The sequence below is a fragment of the Eurosta solidaginis genome, chromosome 1 (genome assembly GCF_040869045.1).
Source record: "Eurosta solidaginis isolate ZX-2024a chromosome 1, ASM4086904v1, whole genome shotgun sequence".
Classification (NCBI taxonomy): Eukaryota; Metazoa; Arthropoda; class Insecta; order Diptera; family Tephritidae; genus Eurosta; species Eurosta solidaginis.
Window position 1 is genome coordinate 391,062,761 of NC_090319.1, and position 11,891 is coordinate 391,074,651.

General features: G+C 39.1%; 1 long non-coding RNA gene across 1 annotated transcript; it reads left to right on the forward strand.

Moving 5' to 3' along the window:
- The first annotated feature begins 5,639 nt into the window (after window positions 1–5,639).
- Window positions 5,640–10,443, forward strand: LOC137238480 (uncharacterized). The gene is made up of 3 exons (XR_010949196.1): window positions 5,640–7,260; window positions 9,537–9,657; window positions 10,092–10,443. It is a non-coding gene; the product is annotated as an uncharacterized lncRNA (long non-coding RNA).
- The last annotated feature ends 1,448 nt before the right edge of the window (window positions 10,444–11,891 follow it).

Genomic DNA, 11,891 nt, shown 5'->3' on the forward strand with positions numbered 1-11,891 from the left:
GCTTGTTGCCGCCCGCGGTATATACGAACGCATGTAAGGGCTGATATTCAAAGCCGTTATCCTCTAGGAATTCTACTCCGTTTTTCCCTAAGATGGAGACGTTGGCTCCCGAGTCCAACAGCCCTACAAGGAAACTATCCTTAATTCTAGCCTTTACCAAAGGCCTTTCATCCTCGGTAAGCGTTAACGTGGTGGCTTGCAGCAGTATACGCTCCTGTACTCTCCTGTGGTATCTCTTCCTACACTTCAAAATATTGTCCGATACCGGATATTGTTCAAAAATGGTATGTCTTATTTGTTTATACCTATGTTCCCTTTCTTCTAGGTTTGGTGAAAGTTGCGTTTGGCAAGCGACATCCCTATGCTGGTGTCGCAGAATTCTAATGGGCTCGCTCATCGCGGATGAGGACGTTTGACTCTCGGATTCAGAACTATTCGAATTGTCAGTACTGTCAGGGAAGGTTATTATCACGTTTGAGGGCTCTTCTGCCAGGGTACTACTGCACCTCGGAAGCTCACCACCTCCATGCAGAGATTCACCCTCTGGTTCAGCGCACGGGACGACGCCTCGAGCACTGGCTGATGTGGGAGCTATGAAGCCGAACGAGGTTCCCCCGCCTTCTCGCTCGGGTACTGGTTTCCCTGCCTGCGATGGTCCTTAGGGCATTTAGGAGTGAATACACCCTTGTACCCACATTTAAAACAAAAAGGATTTTTTATGGGTTCCTCACAATATATATAGGAGTGCCCCATTCCCTGGCAATTCCAGCATTGGATTCCCGAGTAGTCCGGTCTTCTGCTGCGTCGATATTCCAGCGCCTCTATCTGCGGATCCATCTCGCCGTCCTCGTTTTCCGTCCTAATGTCCGGGGTTGTCACGCGTGCTTCGCTTACATGCCGTCCTGGGTAAGTAGCTCCCAACAGCTTGCTTTCTTTCAGCACTTGTTCACCTCTGCGTGCTACATCCCGTAAATCATGAAGGTTCCTTACATCTGCGTTGAAAAGCATCAGCTTAAGGCTACTGTTGACGTTTCTTTTTATTATGTCAATCAGTAAAAGCTCCGACATTGGCTCCCTTAAGCGCGCGTTCAAGGAGATTATGTCCGCGTGAAACACGTCATAACACTCACTTGCTTTTTGCTTCCGCATGGAGATCTCCATCATGATCTCGTGGTCAGTTTTCAAAGTGCCAAACTCTCTTTTCAATGAGTAGCACAAAAAGGCATATGTCGCATTAGGGTTTTGTTTTGTGAACAGCCAGTACCATTCTTCGGCCCGCCCGGAAAGAAACAGGTGGAAACTAGCCATTATTTGTTCGTCAGGGCATTGTGTGCGCTCACACAAGGTGTTCAGTTTGAAGAGGAAATCGGCTACGCTCCCAGTGCCGTCAAATGAGATTTTCCACTCCTGCGGTTTCACTGCTGTGCTGCTTGGAGTCGGGTACAATGGTGGTACTCCCGTTGGAAATGGGTTACGGTCCATCCTACTTGCGTTCCTATTTTGCTGATTCGCTTGCTGCGTGGATTCGAGAGCGGTGTTGAGCTGGGCTATATTGGCTCTAATTGAGCCCATCTCTCTCCGCATTTCCTCCTGCGAAGCCTGGAACAGTTGGTGTAGCACGTCCACCCACGAGCCTCCACGAGTGGCTTCGTCCTGCATTCCTAAGGTATTCGTCCGATCACTTGTAGCGTCTCCAAAATTTCCCATTTCCTGATTTGGTGGTAAAGCACCAGCTCCTTCGGGTGCGTAGATCTGCCCAGTGGGCATTAGCTCGGAGATATCGTGCGCATTCACGTGACTGGTGCTTATAGGTCCGTCCAGTTTCTCGCGAGGGTCATTCAGGTCCGTGCCCATGTTTATTAACGCGGGGTCTCCATATTGTCCGCCTACTGGGGTGTGCACCAACAAGGGACGCCTGGCCTGAGGGAAGGCCCTCCTATTTTTACTGCCCCGGTTCTGGTTTCCCCGGTAATTCCCTGCACTCCCAAACGGGGTATTCCGGCCCGGTTGCCCGAACGATTGGTCGCGCGACATATTAAAAAAAAAATGGTCAAGTCGTAGGTCAAAAAAAAAAACTTTTGCCACGTAAGGCAGTTAGGAATTCAAACAAAAAGGTTTTTGTATATAAATTTATACGCAAAAAAAATAAATAAAACTTTCAAAAGTTGAAAAAAAAACAGAAGCGATTAAGCAATTTAAATGTATCGTGCAATCAATGGGAATGCTGACATTCCCTTCCCGAAGGCATTCGGCTACAGGCAAAAAAAAACAAAAAAAATTACATAAACTCATTCATACTTGTCCCTAGTGCTCCCAACCGCAGTGCGAGGGGGTCTTAAGGCCCCCCTCCGAGACTGGTTGGGGCCACTAGGGTCACTCCAGGCACACACGGGTTGGTCTCAACACGCCCAGCCGCAACGCAGGGGCAGTCTCCAGGGGCTTGCCCCTGGGACTGGTTGGGGGTGTTGAGGCCTCCCGTCCATTCTCGCTGGACACCCCTCCTGCCTCCGCCGCAATGGGTGGAGCGGTTTCGGAACCGCTCCCCCAGTCTGGTGGGACAGGAAGGAGTGCCACTCTGAATCCCAGCTCAAACCGTCACAATCCAGGTGGCACTATGTGTTGCCACCTGAGACGTGGGATGAGCTGGGGTCCTATCAACACCTACACACACTCCAGACAAAACAAAACAAAACAAATTCGGCAAAAAAAAAATTTTACATTACAAAAAAAAAATTGAAACCCAATTAGCGGACATATATATTACCTAAGCCGACTAACGGACAACATTCCGGGAGAAATAAAAAAAACCCACTTACAAAAAAAATAAAGTGCGTGCAGCACTGCCTCACTGGGTGAAATAATAAAAAAAAAATCCGGAGACTGACGTAAAGTCCGTGGCTCCTTCGGCCACTGCCCCCGATGACCAGCCCGGACAACCTGATCCGTCCAACCATCCCACCGCAACGTAGGTGGCAGCTCTGTGGCTGCTCACTCGGACTGGTGGGATGGTCAACTTCACGGGTTGACCCGACTGATCCTCGCGGCCAGCGCCTTAGTTGCCACGTTGGGCGCCATCTGTTATGGCGCCCTCAGCAACTGTCAACGATGATCACTTCGGACAACTTGATCCGTCCAACCATCCCACCGCAACGCAGGTGGCTGCTCCTGCGGCTGCTCACCTTTGGACTGGTGGGATGGTCAACTTCACAAGTTGACCCGGAATGATCAACGCGACAGCGCCTCAGGCACCAAATGGCGTTGGGCGCCATCTGTTATGGAATCGCATTTACAATGGAAGCAGTAAGGAAGGTGGTCGGCATGATGTGTTGGTGCACAGTGGCTAGTCATTGTCGGCTGGGGCGGGTCCTTGCCAACCTTACTGTTCCTGCGACATAAACAGAAAAAAGGTCATATCATGCCTATCAAAACGAGCAGCTGTCAAATTCAAAACAAACTGACAGAAGCGCAGAGACCGACTCAAAACGCTTAAAATTCAATTTAAAACAACATCCGGTCGAACCGGATGCCACGGACAGACCGTTAAACATTCAAAATTTAAATTCAAGAAAAAACTGTCAAAAAAAAAGTAACTAACTAACGATCAAAAAACTAACCGAACCGGAAACGACCGGTTACTAAATCTGAAAAATCAAAGAGGGGAAAAAAATAAGCTGAAAAATAAAAATACAAATAAAAGGGCCGAATATACAGAGGGGCGCCGCGGGTGTTGTTGCGACGCCCGGTGCTTAGTCCCACCCTCAAATAACCATGGCCACCGACGCACCTAAAATTTCGGTGGCCCCTTACCTGTATGCCGTCTTGGTTGTAATTGTGGTACTAATCCAATCATGCAAGTACCAAATTTTGTGATTATTATAAGATTTTTAGCGCTCGGATTAGGAATTTTAGCCACTTTGCGTATACAAGTGCGATGGTGGCAGGGCGTTGAATCTCGTACACGTCGTCGCAAGCGTTGGGAAGACGAGGAGCAAGACGCTGCTGTTATTTCTTGTTTATGCCCGTGATACGCCACTTTGTTGCAATCTATAAAGACACTATTACGCTGAGCCAAGAAACCAGTGATGTACTATATAAACGTAATGATATATGTATGATGATGATCCACCCAACTTGCTAGAACAGCAGGGCGCCGCGACAATTGTTTAACGCGATTCCGTATTGTTGGTTTATGACTGATTCTACGTTCAACAAATATGTGCATATGTAACACATGCAGTTTTAAGGTTTAGTTGATTGGCGTTGATCACCATAACTTTTATAAGTAATTATTGGCGTAGTTGAATCATTTAAACTTTTCAATACATAGCAGCAATTCCACAAAATAGTTCCCGCTTTTATTGTGCATCAGCCTTCGCTGTATGTATTTGTGTATATTTTCTTTTGCTCTTCCAATCTTCCTTGCACCAGTAAAGGATTATTTCATAGAACTTTGGAAAATGTTCAAGTTCTACCCATTGAGTTTAAATTCTTCTCAAGATGACTTACTCGAACTTTACGCTGCTGGAACCTCGTGCTAAAAAAAGGAATTTTTTTGTAGTGATGGCCGGTCTGTCTTTTTTCTTGTCTTCGATATTTTTTTTATCGCCACTTTCGCCACATCGCTAGGTGTGTTCGCGTGAACACGCTCCCAAGTGGGTCGTAGCCGTAGACCGTAGCAGCAGACCGTAACAAGTAGGAAGACCAGAGTTGCTTTGGATCAATCATTGCATCGATGTTAAAGATAAATTTAGAAAAAATAATGACATACTTGAGTATAAGCAAACATTTTCTTTCAATTACTGCAATTAAGGTGTCCTAGATGCTATATATTCCAAAATTATAACATTTTATGTCTGTTTAAAAATTTAACTTCAATTTCCCTAAGATTTCCGTAATATGGCCATTAGTGATGTTTGTGTGCGTGTGCAAATTTTGAGGATCAGCTGTTAGTTGCGCTACTTGGTAAAGTTTACAATGGCCCGGATCAAAGAATTTATGCGCGTTAGAGTGAAAGATAATGATTCAAAAAATTATAAAATAAAAAAATATTAAGTAATAAAAATAAAAAAATGCAAAATTCAATAGTGCGACACCTAAAGATAAATTGAAATCGTAAATTTAACTGATATGTGAAAAAAATGAAACTGAGGGTAAACAAAAAAAAATCTAATAGCCTTGCAAAAAAAAAAAAAAAATATAAGCGCCAAAAGAAAACGTAAAGCAAAAGCTAGACGTGAAAAATAACCGAAGAGTGCGCTAATTAGAAACAACAAAACGCAACACGTATTAAAAGGCAAAGAGATACAAACGTTAGGAAGGTGGAACAGAAATTGGTATTCTTTAAACTAAATGTAAAAAAAGGGGACGCAAAAAGTGAAAAACTCATGTAGAAACGGAATGCTTAAAAATTAGGTATTTAAGAGGATAAGCGGGACATGAGAAAAAGGTTAAATGTGCGAATGTGTGTGAGTGGGAAAAGTGGGATTCAAGGGGTTGTGTAACGCAATATATAGCTTCTCCAACCCAATTGTCAACCTCACCTTCGAGCGGCGAATCCCGTTTCACTAACAGACGAGGCTCTGGCGACCCCAAGCTCCTCATGGATCTTGGGGGTGGGGAGGGAGGGATGGCCTGAAGGTTTAATGTGGCCATATAAATCGTTCCCGAGATGGTCGGGCCAGCACCTTAATGGTGCTGTGTTACCGGAGCGTATCGGATCTGTATCCGACAAAGGACCATCACATGGATAACACTCCCAAAGCTTTCGGGGAGTAACCTAATCGCTACAACAACAACAACAGTGGGAAAAAGTTAAGGAGATAATAGGTAGATGAGTAACAAGTGGAATATTGAAAGGATAGAGAAAAATGAGAAGTAAGAAAACGGAATGAATATGAATATGAAGGTAGAATTGGTTACAATTATAAAGTTATAAAAATTTGAAAAATAAATTCATCGAAAAATTAAAAACTCACAAACAAGAACTAGAATTGAGTTAAATTAAACCTTAACGAAACTAAAAATTCAAATTAAACAAATTCAATGAAATGAAATGGTGCTTAAAATTAACAAAAAAAAAATCCAAAAATGCAAAAAAGACAAATGTAAATTCCGGCAGCGGCGCACGGATAATTATGTTCCCCTTTTGGGCTCTCTCCTTGACTGCTTTTCTCCTCCAATTAGTGGTTGTATCTGCAGCTCCAATTATGATTGCGGTGCCAGGACATGAGCACCAAGATGCCCCTCTACTCCTTCGCTGTTTAGCCTGGCACCGTCTGTATGATTCCCCTTTCTCGATATTAAATACTACCCCGCTTTTGTGTTTTTCGAACTGTGTTGGTAGCTGATGTGGCAAGTTCCTTTAACAAATACTACCCTGCTTTATTTTAGCATTTGTGGCTCGTGATGGTGGCTACTTTAAATTTTTGCGCAGCAATCTGGGGCTGTTGTCAAGCAGGGTATGGATCCCGGTTCCTCCTTGGGATTCCGCTAAATTACCCATTAGCACGGTTTTATGAAAAAAAAATTGCGAACTTTTTTTTCCACAAAAAAATATATAATTAAAACTTGCTTCCGCACTCACTTAAGTCAACTTTTCTTTTGAGACATTCTCTGAAATCGTTTGGCGGTCGTACCCCATAAATCAAAAGCCTTTCTTTCTCACCACTTTCACTCAAGAACGAAAGACACCAATACATACGATCCTATTTTGGCGGGAAACGACAGACATAAACTTTCACGAACTAACTTCACGCATACTAACAGATACATGTTCGAACATCTATCCACCCTGCAAACCATGACTACCCAGCTTTAACCACTTTCCCCTGAAATTCCAACACCATCGAAAATTTCGGTGTCAAAAAATTCAAGTTTTTGGGATATTTTTCAGGGTGGAAAATGTCCCATAAATATAATGAGTGCGAATGAAACGACGTGTCATGTTTACAAAAAACCCAAAAATGGGAAATAAACAAAAATTATTTGACGCGCTCGTTTGACAATTTGAAAATCTAAACGTGAAATTTAAATTTTCGGGAAAACATTAAAATGTTCAGCAATTAAATCGCGAAAAAGCGAAAGTTATATTAATTATAAATTTAAATTATATTAATATTTAATTGAACGTTCTGAAATCAAATTGCAAAAAGATAGTGATATAAATTGAACGTTCTGCAATTAAATTGGCAAAAAGTGTGAGCGAAAGCTGGAGGTGGTCATCCTATACAAAAACTAAAGTTTTCATCATCAAAGTATTTGGTAAGTACTCCAAAAAAGTGTCACCATAATATAGAGATGCATATGCGCTGATGCACCTATATATTACGATGTACACCAAAACAAGTGAAGTGCTAAGTCCCTGACAAATTTCAGAAAGATTTTATGGTGTCATCATAAAATATATCTGTACTTGCGCTGAGATATATATGTGCATAATGGTGTATATCAAAATGGATTCAGTGCGAGGCCCCTGACAAAGTTCTAGAAGATTTTATGTTGTTATCATAAAATATATAAACGCATGCGCCTGTACATATATACATAATAGTGTATGTCAAAACGGGTTCAGTGCAAGGCCCTTGACAAAGTTCAGAAAGATTTTATGTTGTTATCATAAAATATATAAATGCATGCGCCTGTACATATATGCATAATAGTGTATGTCAAAACGGGTTCAGTGCTAGGCCCCTGACAAAGTTCAGGAAGATTTTATGGTGTTATCATAAAATATATATACACCCCTATTCTGCATTTCGATTACGTTCCCGTTCTACGCTCCGCTTTAATCGAAGTTTGGTATTCTGCATTACGACGGAATCGTAAAGAGAAGAGGAAGAGCAAATGGTTTTTCGAAATCAGCTGTTAGTACGGAATGTGTGAACATTGGAACAAAATAAATTAAAGAAAATTTGTAAAAAAACACTGAAAAACGTTTATATTTTATTACCCACGCCATTTTGTACAAAAAAAGCAATAGAATATATTGCCGCAGTGTTATATTTTTTTGAGTGAAGTGCTTTCATAATTGTAAGTGTGTTTTTGTCGTTCTTTTGGCCAATTCCCTGCCGTGGCCACCAAGTTTTGTTAAAACGGATTCCTGCACGAATATAGTTGATATTTTCTGAATTTTAAGGATGCTAATTTCATTGCACTGGCCTAAAATACTTTATAAAGGTTTATTTATTCTTTCCGCAAGGATTCTTTACGTTTTCGCTTCACCTTCCTCTACGCCGGCAGCTTGCTTTAGCATATAACTGGGCCCAACGAACAGACACAAATTATAGTTGTCTATTATAATGGAATCAATAGCCGCGGCATTATTTATTGAGTTGGAAAGCAACGCATACGAAAATTGCCAGGCGAGAATGGAAAGGCAAATATTGCGAGATTTGTGTAATCCATTTGAGATGAGTGCGAAATGCAATAAATTGAACTTAAAAGTGGTAAAGTTTAATGACTTATTTTCTTATTTAGGTTCAAAAAAAACTTTCGACTTAACAAGGATGCTTTCAGGTATGTGTTAGATACTTTTGCGGGGCAAATACGTCCAAGGACTTCGACATCGACATGTTGTTTTTGACCTGGAAACATATAAAAACAATCATCATCAAGCCTTCTACGTTTCTTAACAAGTTTTACTTACATTTTTGTTAAAAATTAATAAAAAAATAAAAAGAAAATATTTTTCCGCCAACTAATTTGCAACTTAGAAAAACGGAACTACGATCGAAACGCAGAATACAAAGTTGGATCGAAAGAGATTGGAACACAGAATACCAAAATTGCCAAATCGAAAAAATTCCAATCCAAGTCGAAATGCAGAATAGGGCTGATATGCATGCGCCTGTACATATATACATAATAGTGTATGTCAAAACGGGTTCAGTGCAAGGCCCCTGACAAAGTTCAGAAAGATTTTATGTTATCATAATAAAATTTTGATGTTGCTTTGCCCGGGGTGTGAACCCAGGGACTTCGGTGTGGTAGGCGTAGCACGCTACCATCACACCACGGCGGCCACCTACATGCATTAGGTTCACCTTATTTGTAATCCCGTCGGCGTCATTTCGGGACCCTTCCGTGTTAATTTCTGGATGATTTTCGGGAAGGACTAGTAAAGTATATATTATAAAAAGATATATTTGTAGGCTTTATTACTTAATCTTTTTAGAAAGGAAAAGCTGATTACTTAAAAAATGATTTAAAATTGGTGCACTTAAATTATTTTGTTGGAACAAATGCATACATACATAAAGAAAAGAGAAAAATTGGGCTTTAAAGAGAATTTTCCATTGATTCCAACGGTATATTTTTTTTTGTTGTGCAAATAGAATCTTTAGGGGAATTTCTACGTCAAACGTTCAAACCATCGTTTTTTAAAACTGAAATATTTTCAAAACTAGTTAACGAATTTTAACATGATGACAACTCCAAAGTAGCTTCTAAAAATACCTTCAAATTGATATATATTTATTTAACCACTAAAACCCCCATTTACTAAAAAATTGCAACAAAAAATAACTTTTTATTTCCAGTTCTTTTGGGCAACACACTGCAGAAGAGCACAACAAAACAGGATAACACCTTTAGAAAGGAGCAGGACCTAAGGGGTTGCCAATGGACGCCACAACAATTCTGGGTACAAGCAGGGAACTAGTATTATGCCTTTTTCAAAGAGCAAGTTTTTGTATTTTGGGATTGAATATAATTTTTACTTTAAAGAATTTGATTATCTTGAAAGTTTAGAGCGAATTTCAGAAGATGTGGGGATAGATGGGCTTAAAGTTTTCAAAAGTTCTAACAGGTTATTATGGCCAATTCTGGGCCACGTTGTAGATTTCCCCAATTCGGAACCATTTTTGATAGCCTGGGATGAGTAAGCCACAAGATCTAAATGATTTTTTAAAAGAATTTTGCGAGGAGACAGGCACTTTAGCTCAGAATGGGGTGGAATTGGGATCTATACAATTGTTAAAGGAATTTAGTGTTAGGCTATTTACTTGTGAAAAGAAAGGGTAAATAAAGCCCGTCTCTGAAAGTTATGTTGAATCAATAATTAATTTTGTCTTTTATTTTTTCTATTTTTCCAGCAGCAAATATATCTTAGGGAGCATAAGGAACAGCATGACAACCAGTTACGGTGATATGGATCTGCTGTGAACGGAGAAGATATTTTTTTTGCATATTAATTAAACTTATATAGCTAGAAATAATGTTAAGAAATTGTATAAAGTTGTAACGAAAGTGAATATTTTTCACTCATTGTAAACGAGTAATTAATGCTAGTATATATCAAAATAAAGGTAATTTGATTACTTTTCTTTAGATGCTACTATTGTTAAAATTGATAAACGATTTCTGAAATTTTTTTCAAATTTAGATACACATATATGTAACTAGTAAAAATGTTGAGAAATTTTATAAAGTTGAAAGAAAGTGACTATTTTTCACTCATTCTAAACGAGTAATAAATGCTAGTATATATCAAAAGTAAGGTAATTTGATTACTTTTCTTTAGATGCTACTATTGTTAAAATTGATAAACGATTTCTGAAATTTTTTTCAAATTTAGATACACATATATGTAACTAGTAAAAATGTTGAGAAATTTTATAAAGTTGAAAGAAAGTGACTATTTTTCACTCATTCTAAACGAGTAATAAATGCTAGTATATATCAAAAGTAAGGTAATTTGATTACTTTTCTTTCGGTACTACTATCGTTAAAATTGATAAACGATTTCTGAAAAGTTTTTCAAATTTAGATACACATATATGTAACTAGTAAAAATGTTGAGAAATTTTATAAAGTTGTAACAAAAGTGAATATTTTTCACTCATTGTAAACGAGTAATAAATGCTAGTATATATCAAAAGAAAGGTAATTTGATTACTTTTCTTTCAGTACGACTTTCGTTTAAATCTATGTCCGATTTTTTAAATTTTTTGGAAAATAAGAGGTACATGTATATAGCTAGGGAAAACTTCGTTTAATTTTGTAAAGTTGTAAGAAAATTGTATGTTTTTTATCCTTGCAAATGAGTTTCAAGTTTAAGCATATACCAAAAGAAATATAATTAAATTATTGTACTTTTGATAGTACTGTCAATAGAATCAAAAAGTTGTATCCCAAAATTTTGTATATTTTAGAAAAACACCTCTGTAGTAAGAAATTTAATTGCAAAGTTATACAAGTATTTTTCATTCATTTGTTAAAAATAACTGACTGGCTCTGATAAATATCAAAGTTTATTAAATCGAGTGATCAAAAAGGTAATAGTTCCTTTATTAAATAATAGAATTAAAAAGATACTTATCACAATAATCCTTAGTTTTAATTGATTTGAAAAATTTAGCTTATCGATTGATTGGTTTTTAATGGAATTGCCCTTTTGAAAGCTCGACCTAATCAGCTTTGATACTTTATCAATTATCGAATTAATTACTTTGATAAATAAACAAATGCCATTTTAATGTCAAAAATCCGATTAGGCTGTTTTTCAAAATTGGCGTGGCGGTAGTCACGGTTATACCACACACCCGGACTTGGCATGGCATAGCCCAGGGTTATTTTTTATAAGCGCAGCCGAAGGCCGCCAACGCAGAAAGGTGTTCTGCGCAAAAATACTATGGATCCGACCCCCGGTTTCGGAGGTACCCGCGGGTCATTTTTTCGGTTTTTCGTTAATATCTTTGGAACGCGTTAAAATATTTATTTTCCGCCTTCGGATTATTAATACTGATGTCAAGACGCGTCGTTTGACACCTCTCGATATTTTTGGTAGCGTATTAGCAGTCGACCCCTCAACTAGACTATTACCTAAGTGGAAAAGTATATCATAAGCAACGGAAGAGCTCTTTGTATATTTGATGCAGCCATCCAAAAATTGC